Source organism: Elephas maximus, chromosome 2 (genome assembly GCF_024166365.1).
Source record: "Elephas maximus indicus isolate mEleMax1 chromosome 2, mEleMax1 primary haplotype, whole genome shotgun sequence".
NCBI lineage: Eukaryota > Metazoa > Chordata > Mammalia > Proboscidea > Elephantidae > Elephas > Elephas maximus.
Genome location: NC_064820.1, coordinates 56,181,082 through 56,194,586, shown reverse-complemented (window position 1 = coordinate 56,194,586; position 13,505 = coordinate 56,181,082).

The window sequence follows — 13,505 nt, the reverse complement described above, 5'->3', positions numbered from 1 at the left end:
AACTTTCAGAGAAGAGTTAACACTACTACTACTAAAGGTATTTCTAAATACCTTTACTAAAGGACAGAATACTACCAAACTCATTCTATGAAGCCACCATATGGCTGATACCAAAACCAGGTAAACACACACAATAAAAGAAAATTATAGACCTATATCCTTCATGAACGTAGATGCAAAAATCCTCAACAAAATTCTAGCCAATAGAATTCAACAACATATCAAAAAAGTAATTCACCATGACCAAGTGGGATTCATACCAGCTATGCAAGGATGGTTCAACATTAGAAAAACAATTAATGTAATCCACCACATGAATAAAACAAAAGACAAGAATCACATGATTTTATCAATTGATGCAGAAAAGGCATTTGACAAAGTTCAACACTCATTCATGATAAAAACCCTCAGCAAAATAGGAATAGAAGGAAAATTCCTCAACATAATAAAGGGCACTTATACAAAGCCAACAGCCAACATCACCCTAAATGGAGAGAGCCTGGAAGCATTCCCGTTAAGATCAGGAACCAGACAAGGATGCCCTTTATCACCGCTCTTATTAAACATTGTGTTGGAGTTCCTAGCCAGAGCAATTAGGCTAGATAAAGAAATAAAAGACATCCAGATTGGCAAGGAAGAAGTAAAAATATCTCTATTTGCAGATGACATGATCTTATACATAGAAAACCTTAAGGAATCCTCCAGAAAACTACTGAAACTAATAGAAGAGTTCAGCAGAATATTCGGATACAAGATAAATGTACAAAAAGCAGTTGGATTCCTCTACACCAACAAAAAGAACATCGAAGAGGAAATCACCAAATCAATGCCATTTACAGTAGCCCCCAAGAAGATAAAATACTTAGGAATAAATCTTACCAGAGATTTAAAAGACTTATACAAAGAAAACTACAGTACACTTCTGCAAGAAACCAAAAGAGACTTACATAAGTGGAAAAACATACCTTGCTCATGGGTAGGAAGACTTAACATTATAAAAATGCCTATTCTACCAAAAGCGATCTATACATTTAATCCAATTCCAATCCAAATCCCAACAGCATTCTTTAATGAGATGGAGAAACAAATCACCAATTTCATATGGAAGGGAAAGAGGCCCTGGATAAATAAGGCATTACAGAAAAAGAAGAACAAAGTGGGAGGCATACTTTACCTGATTTTAGAAACTATTATACTGCCACAGTAGTCAAAACAGCCTGGTACTGGTACAACAACAGATACATAGACCAATGGAACAGAATTGAGAATCCAGACATAAATCCATCCACATATGAGCAGTTGATATTTGACAAAGGCCCCAAAATAGATAAATGGGGAAAAGATAGTCTTTTTAACAAATGGTGCTGCCAAAACTGGATATCCATCTGTAAAGAAATGAAACAAGACCCATACCTCACTCCATGCACAAAAACTAACTCAAAATGGATCAAAGACCTAAATATAAAATCTAAAACGATAAAGATCATGGAAGAAAAAATAGGGACAATGTTAGGAACCCTAATACATGGCATAAACAGTATACAAAACATTATTAAGAATGCAGAAGAAAAACTAGATAACTGGGAGCTCCTAAAAATCAAACGCCTATGCTCATCCAAAGACTTCACCAAAGGAGTAAAAATGCTACCTACAGACTGGGAAGAAGTTTTCAGCTATGACATTTCTGATCAGCACCTGATCTCTAAAATCTACATGATACTGCAAAAACTCAACTACAAAAAGACAAATAACCCAATTAAAAAATGGGCAAAAGATATGAGTAGACACTTCACTAAAGAAGACATTCAGGTAGCTAACAGATACATGAGGAAATGTTCACGATCATTAGCCATTAGAGAAATGCAGATCAAAAGCACAATGAGATTTCATCTCACTCCAACAAGGCTGACATTAATCCAAAAAACACAAAATAATAAAAGTTGGAGAGGCTTTGGAGAGATTGGAACACTTTTACACTGCTGGTGGGAATTTAAATTGTTAAAACCACTTTGGAAATTGATTTGGCGTTTCCTTAAAAAACTAGAAATAGAACTACCATAAGATCCAGCAATTCCACTCCTTGGAATGTACCCTAGAGAAATAAGAGCCTTTACACAAACAGATATATGCACACCCATGTTTACTGCAGCACTGCTTACAACAGCAAAAAGATGGAAGCAACCAAGGTGCCCATCAGTGGATGAACGGAGAAATAAATTATGGTGTATTCACACAATGGAATACTATACATCGATACCGAACAGTGAGGGATCTGTGAAACATTTCATAACATGGAAGAACCTGGAAGGCATTATGCTGAGTGAAATGAGTCAGTTGCAAAAGGACAAATATTATATAAGACCACTATTACAAGTACTTGAAAAATAGTTTAAACTGTGAAGAAAACATTCTTTTGTGATTACGAGAGGAGGGAGGGAGGGAAGGTGGGAGAGGGGCATTCACGAATTAGATATTAGATAGGAACTACTTTAGGTGAAGGGAAAGACAGCACACAATACAGGTGAGGTCAACACAATTGGACTAAACCAAAGGCAAAGAAGCTTCCTGAATAAACTGAATGCTTCGAAGGCCAGCATTTCAGGGGCAGGGATCTGGGGACCATGGATTCAGGGGACATCTAAGTCAATTGGCATAATAAAATCTATTAAGAAAACATTTTGCATCCCACTTTGAAGAGTGGTGTCTGGGGTCTTAAACGCTAGCAAGCAGCCATCTAAGATGCATCAACTGGTCTCAACCCACCTGATTCAAAGGAGAATGAAGAACACCAAGGACACAAGGTGATTACGAGCCCAAGAGACAGAAAGGGCCACATGAGCCAGAGACTACATCATCCTGAGACCAGAAGAACTAGATGGTGCCCAGATACAACCAATGACTGCCCTGACAGGGAACACAAGAGAGAACTCCTGAGGGGACAGGAGAGCAGTGGGATGCAGACCCCAAATTCTCGTAAGACCAGACTTAATGGTCTGACTGAGACCAGAAGGACCCTGGTAGTCATGGTCCCCAGACCTTCTGTTGGCCCAAGACAGGAACCATTCCCAAAGCCACCTCTTCAGACATGGATTGGACTGGACAATGTGTTGGAGAGGGATGTGGGTGACGTGTGAGCTTCTTGGATCGGGTGGACACTTAAGACTATGTTGGCATCTCCTGCCTGGAGGGGAGATGAGTGGGTGGAGGATGTTGAAACTGGCGAAATGGACACGAAAAAAAGAGAGTGGAGGGAGAGAGTGGGCTGTCTCATTAGGGGGAGAGTAATTGGGAGTTTGTAGCAAGGTATATATGGGTTTTTTTGTGAGAAATTGACTTGATTTATAAACTTTCACTTAAAGCACAATAAAAATTATAAATAAAAAAACAGAAATAACTTTCTGTTGTCACAAAAACGTAGAGAGGCATCTAGGAAAATGTTCATCAAAAATTAAATATAAACAGTGTTTACCTCAGTGTTTTAAAATTTTGGATAATTTTTGCTTTCCCTTTAAACTTTTCATATATGTCTTAAATCGCCTGAATAAAAATTATCTTTAATCTAAAAATTAAGCTATTTTCATTTTAAGAAATATTAGTATAGAGCTACCTTTCAGGTATCCACAGTTTCCTTGAGCTTTTGCCTCATGACAAATCCCCCCTTTTCCCAAGCATTTAATCTCTTCCTATAGGGTTGCTATTAGTCAGAATCAACTTGACAACAATGGGTTTGGATTTGATTTTGGTTAAACCTCCATTATCTCACTCTTCTTCAACCTTACTCCAATGAAACTCTCTTTTGAATTTTACCAATAATTGTCCTTTCAAAAAAAAACTGTTACTTTATGTATCTTAATTCTCTGAATTTCTTATAATCCGGAAACTGACTGTCTATTTCTTAAATATCTCTTCCCAAAGTTTTTAATGACAGAGATTTATTCTCCTTCTCCATGCCCTCTGAAAATTTCTTCTCTACGTTGTCACTAGAAGGGCAGTAGGGGTTCAGTGGCAGAATTCTTGCCTTCCATGCAGGAGACCTGGGTTTGATTCCCGGCCAATGCACCTCAGTGCAGCCACCACCTGTCTGTCAATGGAGACTTCTGTGTAGCCATGATGCTGAACAGACTTGAGCAGAGCTTCTAGACTAAGGCTAGGAAGAAAGGCCTAGTGATCTAATTCTGAAAATCAGCCAACGAAAACCCTCTGGATCACAACAGTCCAATTTGCAACCAGGACTGGACAGCATTTTGTTCCATCATGCAAGAGGTCTCCATGAGTTGGGGGGCTGACTCAATAGCAGCTAACAATAATGCTGTGCTATCACTGAACTGAGAAAGCAAGAGGTCATTGACAAGACAGGAAAGAAAGAAAAGACCAAGATGGATGTCAGAGGAGTCTCTGAAACTTGCTCTTGAATGTCGAGCAGCTAAAGAAAAAGGAAGAAATGATGAAGGAAAAGAACTGAACAGAAGATTTCAAGGGGCGGCTCTAGAAGACAAAGTATTATAACAACATGTGCGAAGAGCTGGAGATAGAAAACCAAAAGGGAAGAACATGCGTGGTATTTCTCAAACTGAAAGAACTGAAGAGAAAATTCAAGCTTCTAGTTGCATTACCAAAGGATTCTATGGGGAAAACATTAAACTATGCAGGAAGCATCAAAAGAAGATGGAAGGAATACATAGAGTCATTATACCAAAAAGAATTAGTCGATGTTCAACCATTTCAAGAGGTGGCTTATGATCAGGAACCAAAAGAAGAAGTCCAAGCTGCACTGAAGGCATTGGTGAAAAACAAGGCTTCAGTAACTGATGGAATATCAATTGAGATGTTTTAACAAACAGATGCAGCACTGGAGGTGCTTACTCGTCTATGCCAAGAAATATGGAAGACAGCTTCCTGCCCAACTGACTGGGAGAGATCCATATTTATGCCTATTCCCAACAAAGGGGATCCAACTGAATGTGGAAATTGTAGAACAATATCATTAATATCACATGCAAGCAAATTTTGCTGGAGATCATTCAAAAGCGGCTGTAGGAGTATATCAACAGAGAACTGCCAGAAATTCAGGCCAGATTCAGAAGAGAACGTCAAACCAGATGGATCCTGGCTGAAAGCAGAGAACACCAGAAGGATGTTTACCTGTGTTTTATTGACTAAGGCATTTAACTGTGTGGGTCATAACAAATTATAGATAACATTGTGAAGAATGGGAATTCCAGACACTTAATTGTGCTCAAGAAGAACCTATACATGAATCAAGAGATAGTTCTTCTGACAGGACAAGGGGTACTGAGTGGTTTAAAGTCAGAAAAGCTGTGTGTCAGGGTTGTATCCTTCCACTATACCTTTTTGATCTGTATGCTGAGCAAATAGTCGGAGAAGCTGGACTATATGAAGAAGAACAGGGCATCAGGATTGGAGGAAGGCTTATTAACAATCTGTGTTATGCAGATGATACAACCTTGCTTGCTGAAAGTGAAGAGGACTCGAAGCACTTACTGATGAAGATCAAAGACCACAGCCTTCAGTATGGATTACACCTCAACATAAAGAAAACAAAAATCCTCACAACTGGACCAATAAGCAACATCATGATAAATGGAGAAAAGATCAAAGTTGTCAAGAATTTCATCTTACTTGGGTCCACAATCAACACCCATGGAAGCAGCAGTCAGGAAATCAAAAGACGTATTTCATTGGACAAGTCTGCTGCAAAGGACTTCTTTAGAGTGTGGAAAAGCAAAGATGTCATCTTGAGGACTAAGGTGCCCCTGACCCAAGCCATGGTGTTGTCAGTCACATCACATGCATACAAAAGTTGCACAATGAATAAGGAAGATCGAAGAAGAACTGATGCCTTTGAATTGTGGTAGTGGAGAAGAATATTGAATATACCATGGTTTGCCAAAAGAATGAACAAATCTGTCTTGGAAGAAGTACAACTAGAATGTTCCTTAGAAGCAAGGATGGAGACACTGTGTCTTATATACTTTGGACATGTCAGGAGGGATCAGTCCCTGAAGAAGGACATCATGCTTGGTGTAATAGAGGGTCAGCAAAAAAGAGGAAGAAGCTCAATGAGATGGATTGACACAGTGGCTGCAACAATGGGCTGAAGCATGACAACCATTGTAAGGATGGTGTAGGACCAGGCAGTGTTTCATTCTGTTGTGCATAGGGCCGCTATGAGTTGGAACCAAATTGACGGCACCTAATAACAACAACTACAGCATCGCTACACTGGTTTTTTTTTTTTTTTTTCTCACTTCTTTGGTGAGTCTATCAGTTCCATGGCTCTAACCACTTAGCTTTCACCACATGGAAATTGAGATCCCATTGAGTGCCAGACATTTAGCTAGGTGACGGGGATTTAATCATGGATAAGATGCTGTTAGTTTCTTCAAAAATAGGTTTAAAGATAGAGTCAAGCAGAGAAGTACATAACCCAGCCTGGAAAGTGGGGAAAAGACCCCCTTAAAGGCTCAGTCAGTCATTTCAGATTTGGAACACAGCACTAGTACAGGCACAGAGACAAAGCACACAATGTTCACGGGAGCTACAAGCAGCCTGGTGGTGAGGAGCCTGCAAGACCCGGAAGACCCCAGTGGGCAGACCATGAAGGGCCTTGTAAGATGTGCTACGGAGGCTGGCCTTGATCCTGCAGATCAGGGAACCCCCACGGGTAGGTGCTACTGCCAGGGCATTTTGAAAATTTTAGAGATTGCTGTTTTGGCTGTCGCAATTGCCAAGTGCTACTGACATGACCAAAATGGATGTCAGAAGAAACTCTGAAACTTGCTCAGCATTTCTCAAGCTGAAAGAACTGAAGAAAAAGTTCAAGCCTCAAGTTGCAATACTGAAGGATTGTATGGGCAGACATTGAACAATGCAGGAAGCATCAAAAGAAGATGGAAGTAATACAGAGTCACTGTACCAAAAAGAATTGGTTGATGTTCAACCATTTCAGGAGGTAGCATATGATCAAGCGCTAGTGGTACTGAAGGAAGGAGTCCAGGCTTCATCGAAGGCATTGGTGAAAAACAAGGCTCCAGGAATTGACAGAATATCAATTCAGATATTTCAGCAAGTGGATGCAGTGAGAGAGGTGCTCACTCATCTATGCCAAAAAATTTGGAAGAGAGTTACCTGGCCAACTGACTGGGAGAGACCCACATTTGTGCCCGTTCCAAAGAAAGGTGATCAAACAGAATGTGAAAATTATCAAACAATATCATTGACATCATACAGAAGTAAAATTTTGCTGAAGATCATTCAAAAGCAGTTGCAGCAAAACATCAAAAAGGAACTGCCAGAAATTCAAGCCAGATTCAGAAGAGAATGTGCAACAAAGGATATCATCGCTGGTGTAAAATGGATCTTGGCTGAAAGCAGAGAATACCAAAAAAATGTTTACCTGTGTTTTATCGACTATGCAAAGGTATTCAACTGTGTGGATCATAACAAATTATGGATAACATTGTAAAGAATGGAAATTACAGAACACTTAATTGTGCTCATGTGGAACCTGTACATAGACCAAGAGGCAGTTATTGGAACAGAACAAGGGGATACCACTTGGTTTAAAGTCAGGAAAGATGTGAGTTAGGGTTGTATCCTTTCAGCATACTATTCAGTTTGTATGCTTAGCAAATAATCCAAGAAGCTGGACTATATAAAGAAGAATGGGAAATCAGGATTGAAGGAAGACTCATTAGCAACCTGTGATATGCAGATGACAAAACCTTGTTTGCTAAAAATGAAGAGGACTTGAAACATTCATAAAGATCAAAACCTTTGGTATGGATTACACCTCAACATAAAGAAAACAAAAATCCTCACAACTCAACCAATAAACAACATCATGGTAAATGGAGAAAAGATTGAAGTTGGCAAGGATTTTGTTTTACTTGGTTCCACAGTCAACACCCATGGAAGCAGCAGTTAAAAAATCAAACAACAAATTGCACTGGGCAAATCTGCTGCAAAAGACCTCTTTAAAGTGTTAAAAAGCCAAGATGTCACTCTGAGGACTAAGATACCCCAGACCCAAGCCAGGGTATTTTCAATCACCTCATATGCACGTGGAAACCCTGGTGGCATAGTGGTTAAATGCTGTTAACCAAAAGGTTGGCAGTTTAAATCCACCAGGCGCTCCTTGGAAACTCTATGGGGCAGTTCTACTCTGACCTATAGGGTCACCGTGAGTCAGAATCAACTCGACGGCAGCGGATTTGGTTTTTTTGGTTTTTTCATACACATGTGAAAGCTGGGCAATGAATAAGGAAGACTTGAATTGATGCCTTTGAATTACCGTGTTGGTGAAGAATATTGAATATATCATGGACTGCCAGAAGAATGAACAAATCTGTCTTGGAAGAAGTATCAACAGGATGCTCCTTAAATGGGAGGATGGCGAGAGTTCATCTCACATGTTCGGACATGTTATCAGGAGGGAACAGTCCTTGGAGAAGGACATCATGCTTGGTAAAGGAGAGGGTCAGCAAAAAAGAGTAAGATCCTCAATGTGATGAATTGACACAATGGCTGCAATGATGGGCTCAAACATAGCAATGACTGTATTGGTGGCACAGGACTGGGTAGTGTTTCCTTCTGCTGCACATAGGGACGCTATGAATCGGAATGGTCTTGATGGCACCTAACAGCAACAACACTGACATGTAGCGGGTAGGGGTCAAGAATGCTATATGTCTTCCCCTTCATGGAAGGCTCCCATTCAAAGAAGAAATATTCCACATCTGCCAGACATTTATGTAGATGAAAAGCCTATTTATAATCATCTGGGTCAAAACCAAACCCTATCTTACATAAAAATACCAAGTGTTTTATATAATTTAATATACACTTAATTTTCCTGGAAAACTGTAAGTTGAGTAAAAAATATTTTTTTTATGTCAAGACATTTTTCACAGTTTCAGAAAATCATGTTGCCACAATAAAACCACTCTTGGTATTTGCGTTTCCCATATGTCTGCCTGGATCAGTCAGCATCGCTGTCACATTTGTGGTGATTCGCCATATAAGTGTAAGCATTTATTGTGTCTTCTAGTGTTTTCACAGCTATGAATTTACTATTTTGGAAGGTGTCTTATTATAAATTACTTTCTTTTTATTTCTCCTTTATAATACAGCTAGGGCATTCTAATTTTTGTTTGTTTTTTGCTGTTTTAAATGTGTATATGGAAGTAATACATAACTACGAATTTTGTTTCAGGATGAAAAAAGGACATTGTACAATATTCATTATAACAATAAAAGAATTGAAAACAACTGCTGTAGAAGATGGGGGCCCAGTGAAGAATTTTAAACCAAAGATTTATCTAACCCTGTTCAGAGCCCTTAGCATTCTCCTCTCTGCTATGCATTCAGAAGTAGCTAAGACAGAAAAGTTACCCTTCCTACCTCCCTTGCATCCCTAGGTACAGTTGCCTTGGGAAAGCTCTCACTTTGAAATTCACTGGGTTAAGGTGTAGCCCTAGCCTTGAACTTGACTGTTAATTGCATAGCCCAAGCCCTTTGAAGAGATCAACACCCATTGAGTTTTTTCCGGGTTAGTCGACCTCATCACATCCCTGCTCCCTGCTACTGCAATCCTCAGCAGGATCATGGTGACCTGGAGACCCTTGGGTCCCTTCTCTTAAGGATGTACTTATTTCAGGATGAACAAAGTTTTGGGCTCATATGTGGTAACAGCATGTGCAGCCATCTTGGCTTTGTGCTTGACAAGGGTAAGCAAATGATCAGGGTGTCTTTCAGGCACACTAAGTCATGTGATCTACAGCTCTGTGGGTTGGCCATCAATACTGTCTGAGGTTCTTATGAAGGCATGGTCAACTGCCAGCTCTTCTGCATGTTTAGCCCAATTCTGTGATTGCTGCTGGAGGAAGGTGTTAGGACTGTTCCTTAGCACCCCAGTTTCTACAGGATGATGGACTTGGCCTTGATGTCAGATATGAGACTGGCAGCAGGGTCACACTTTCCTGAGCCTACACTCATTAGCTTTCTCATCCTTACCAAGGGGAATGGGGTGCCTTGAAGTTGGTGATTCTGGCCTACCATTCTCTCTTTTCTCCCTTAATTCTGCAGCTAGAGCCAATTCTGTTCCATTCTGGGCCTCAGCTCTATGAAGGGGGTTGTGGTGGCGGTGTTTACAATTCTCGCTTATTACCAGGAGGTAGGGACTGGCTTCCATGTTATGACAATAATACATTTCTTGGCGTGGGCTGAAGCTTAATTGGTAGGTCAGGCTCAGTAACACCTTAAAAACTGGAATATAAAAGAATAGTTTCACTCTTGGCTACTTTAGTAACCCAGGAGGCCATTCCCATTGAGACATGTGTGGAGGGGAACATCCTGAGATCCTAGGACCATTAATCATGTGCTACTCATACCAACTGCGGTCTCTATCTTCCTTGCTAGAGATCTATAACTTGACCTTGTAAACTACCTTCTGTTTTTCTTTGAACTTCTAGCATTCGCTAGGTTTTCCCACAAAGTTCTATGAAACCTGTGCCATGGATCTGAATAAACATTCAATTTATGAGGTAGCATATTCTCCCAATCCTGCTTCCTTGCCCCTATTTCCATCACCAGTAAAATGTGTGACTAACCTAGGGTTCATCATTGAGGTAAGAAGATATACAACCTCTTTATCCAAAGACTGAGGGTCTTTGCATGAACATTTCTGCAAATTTAACATATAAGTTCATCAGGTTCTCAACTATTGTTAGGGACACAGTGTATTGTGTGAAGAAAAAACTTGTTGAGCTCTGATTCTGGAAATAAACCATGGCCATTCTCCTTTAACTAGTATCAATTTCCCTGATTCCTAAGTCCTTGGATCAGTTCATGGGATGCCCTCCAGAGTTTTTCAACAGTACCTAATTTTGGAAAGGTAATAAATGAAAGGTCTTGCAGAAATGCCTTGTCTAGTATGAGTACACTCTAACACTGTGTGTGGTGGTAGCTGCATGTGCTACTCAGATTCCCCTTCAGGAATGAAGAATTTATTACCCTGGCTACTAAGAGTGCTATCAAAAATAGCCTTTGGCTTCTAGCCTCCTTTAGGGTTTGCCTGAGCTGAAGACAGCAACCTCACCCAGTGCCACACTTACTTCCTGGCCTGGCCAGCATTCAGTGCAGGGAACTATAAAGGCCTTGTCCCCTCTCCTCAACTTGGGAAATTCCTAAAGGATTATCCCATCCTCAGAATTCCCCAGTAGGTTGGTTGAACTTCTGTTGAGACTGTATCTTAGATCAGCTTTTCCCTCTGGCTGGACCTGCTCTTTCTCTTCCTCAGGTCTCCATCTTAAGAGTGTGCCCTAATAACCTCCTCCATGCTAATCTTGGTCTAAGAGTCTGCTTCCCAGGGAACACAAACTTCAATAGTTTAGTGCCAGGAGTGGTCTGAGAAAGCAGATGTTGGGATGCGATTTTGGAGTTAGATCGCCTGCTCTTGTCCTGCTAACAATGGGACTATTCCTCCAAAAAGATGCAGAATCTAGCCAGCAACATACTGGCATAAGCTGGGAGAGTATGCATTCGACTGGATACTGAGGGTGCTTGATAAAGTGGGGAGGAGCGTAAATTTTCAGTTTGGGCTTACATTCCTAGGGTATAGCATTTAATACCTTGGCAAGATCCTCAGGAGATAGTACAAACTCTTTACCGGGATAACATCTGGTCGTCTGGGGTAGTTCTCAGACCCAAAATCCACTAGCTGAAAAAGAGGCCGGGACCTCAGTAAGGTGAATCTTGAACAGCATAGCAAATATGTTGTTGTGTGTCATCGAGTTGATTCTGACTTGTGGAGCAATGGTTAAGCATTCAGGTGCTAACCAAAAGGTTGTCAGTTCTAACCAGCAGCTCTACAGGGGAAAAGTCCTGATGATCTGCTTCTATAAAGATTATAGCCTAGTAAACACTATGGGCCAGTTCTACTCTGTCGTGTAGGGTCACTATGAGTATGATATAGCAAATATACACAGTAATAATTCTCCAGTCCTTCCCAAAGGGACCTAAAGCCATTTTCTCAGGTAAACATACTTTGAATAAAGGGGAATATACAAATATTTTGAAGACTATTGGGCACAGGGTTTGAGTTGACATTAATATCTGGTAACCTGAAGTGCCTTTATGGTTCTCTGATTAGAATGGAAACATATGGGGTCAGGTAGTAAATTGAGTCCTGGCCCAGGTCTGATTCCCAGTGGGTCCGTTAGATCCATGGACTTACTTTGTGACCATTACCCCTGTCTCAAGTACATAGTTGAAATAAACAAATTCATAGTTGGCATAACCCACATTGGTTCCCTACCCTGAGGGGTAAGAGTTATCATCATGGGAAAGGCCAAGTGAAAGGCTCTGAAGCTACCACCCTTCTACTCCCCTCCAGCCAAGAGAATAAATAAAAACAGTATCACATCCTAAGCATTATAACTGAAATCAATGCTATCCTTAAAGATCTACAAGATGCAGTGGTGGTGGTTCCCATTATACTGCCATATAATTCAGGGGTCTGACCCCTGAAAAAACCAGACAGATCCCAGAGAATAACAGTGGACTACTGTGAAATCTAGAAAATAATAGTCCTGATTGCAGCTACTGTGCCAGGTATAGTATCTTTACTAGAGCAGATTACACAAACTCAGGAACATAATTTGTCATTGACTTGGTGAATGCATTTTTTTCCATCACTATCAGAAAAGAGATTCAGCAAAGGAGAATGAAGAACACCAAGGTCACACGATAACTATGAGCCCAAGAGACAGAAAGGGCCACGTGAACCAGAGACTTACATCATCCTGAGACCAGAAGAACTAGATGGTGCCCGGCCACAACCGATGACTGCCCTGACAGGGAGCACAACAGAGAACACCTGAGGGAGCAGGAGATCAGTGAGATGAGATCCCAAGTTCTCATAAAAAGACCAGACTTAATGGTCTGACTGAGACTAGAGGAATCCTGGCAGTCATGGTCCCCAAAACTTCTATTGGCCCAGGACAGGAACCATTCCTGAAGACAACTCATCAGACATGGAAAGGACTGGACAATGGGTTGGAGAGAGATGCTGATGAAGAGTGAGCTACTTGTATCAGGTGGACACTTGAGACTGTGTTGGCATCTCCTGTCTGGAGGGGAGATAGGAGGGTAGAGAGGGTTAGAAACTGGCAAAATTGTCATGAAAGGAGAGACTGGAAGGGCTGACTCATTAGGGGGAGAGTAAGTGGGAGTATGGCGTAAGGTGTATATAAGCTTATATGTGACAGACTGACTTGATTTGTAAACGTTCACTTAAAGCTCAATAAAAATTATTAAAAAAGAAAAAAGATTCAGAATCAGTTTATATTCATTTGACAACAAACACAACATATGTCCTCAGTCTTGCCTCAGGGCTACATCAACTCTTCTGGTCTTTGTCATAATATAATCTACAGAGACCTGCCCTGGATGGAAATCCTGCAGAGCATCACATCAATGACATC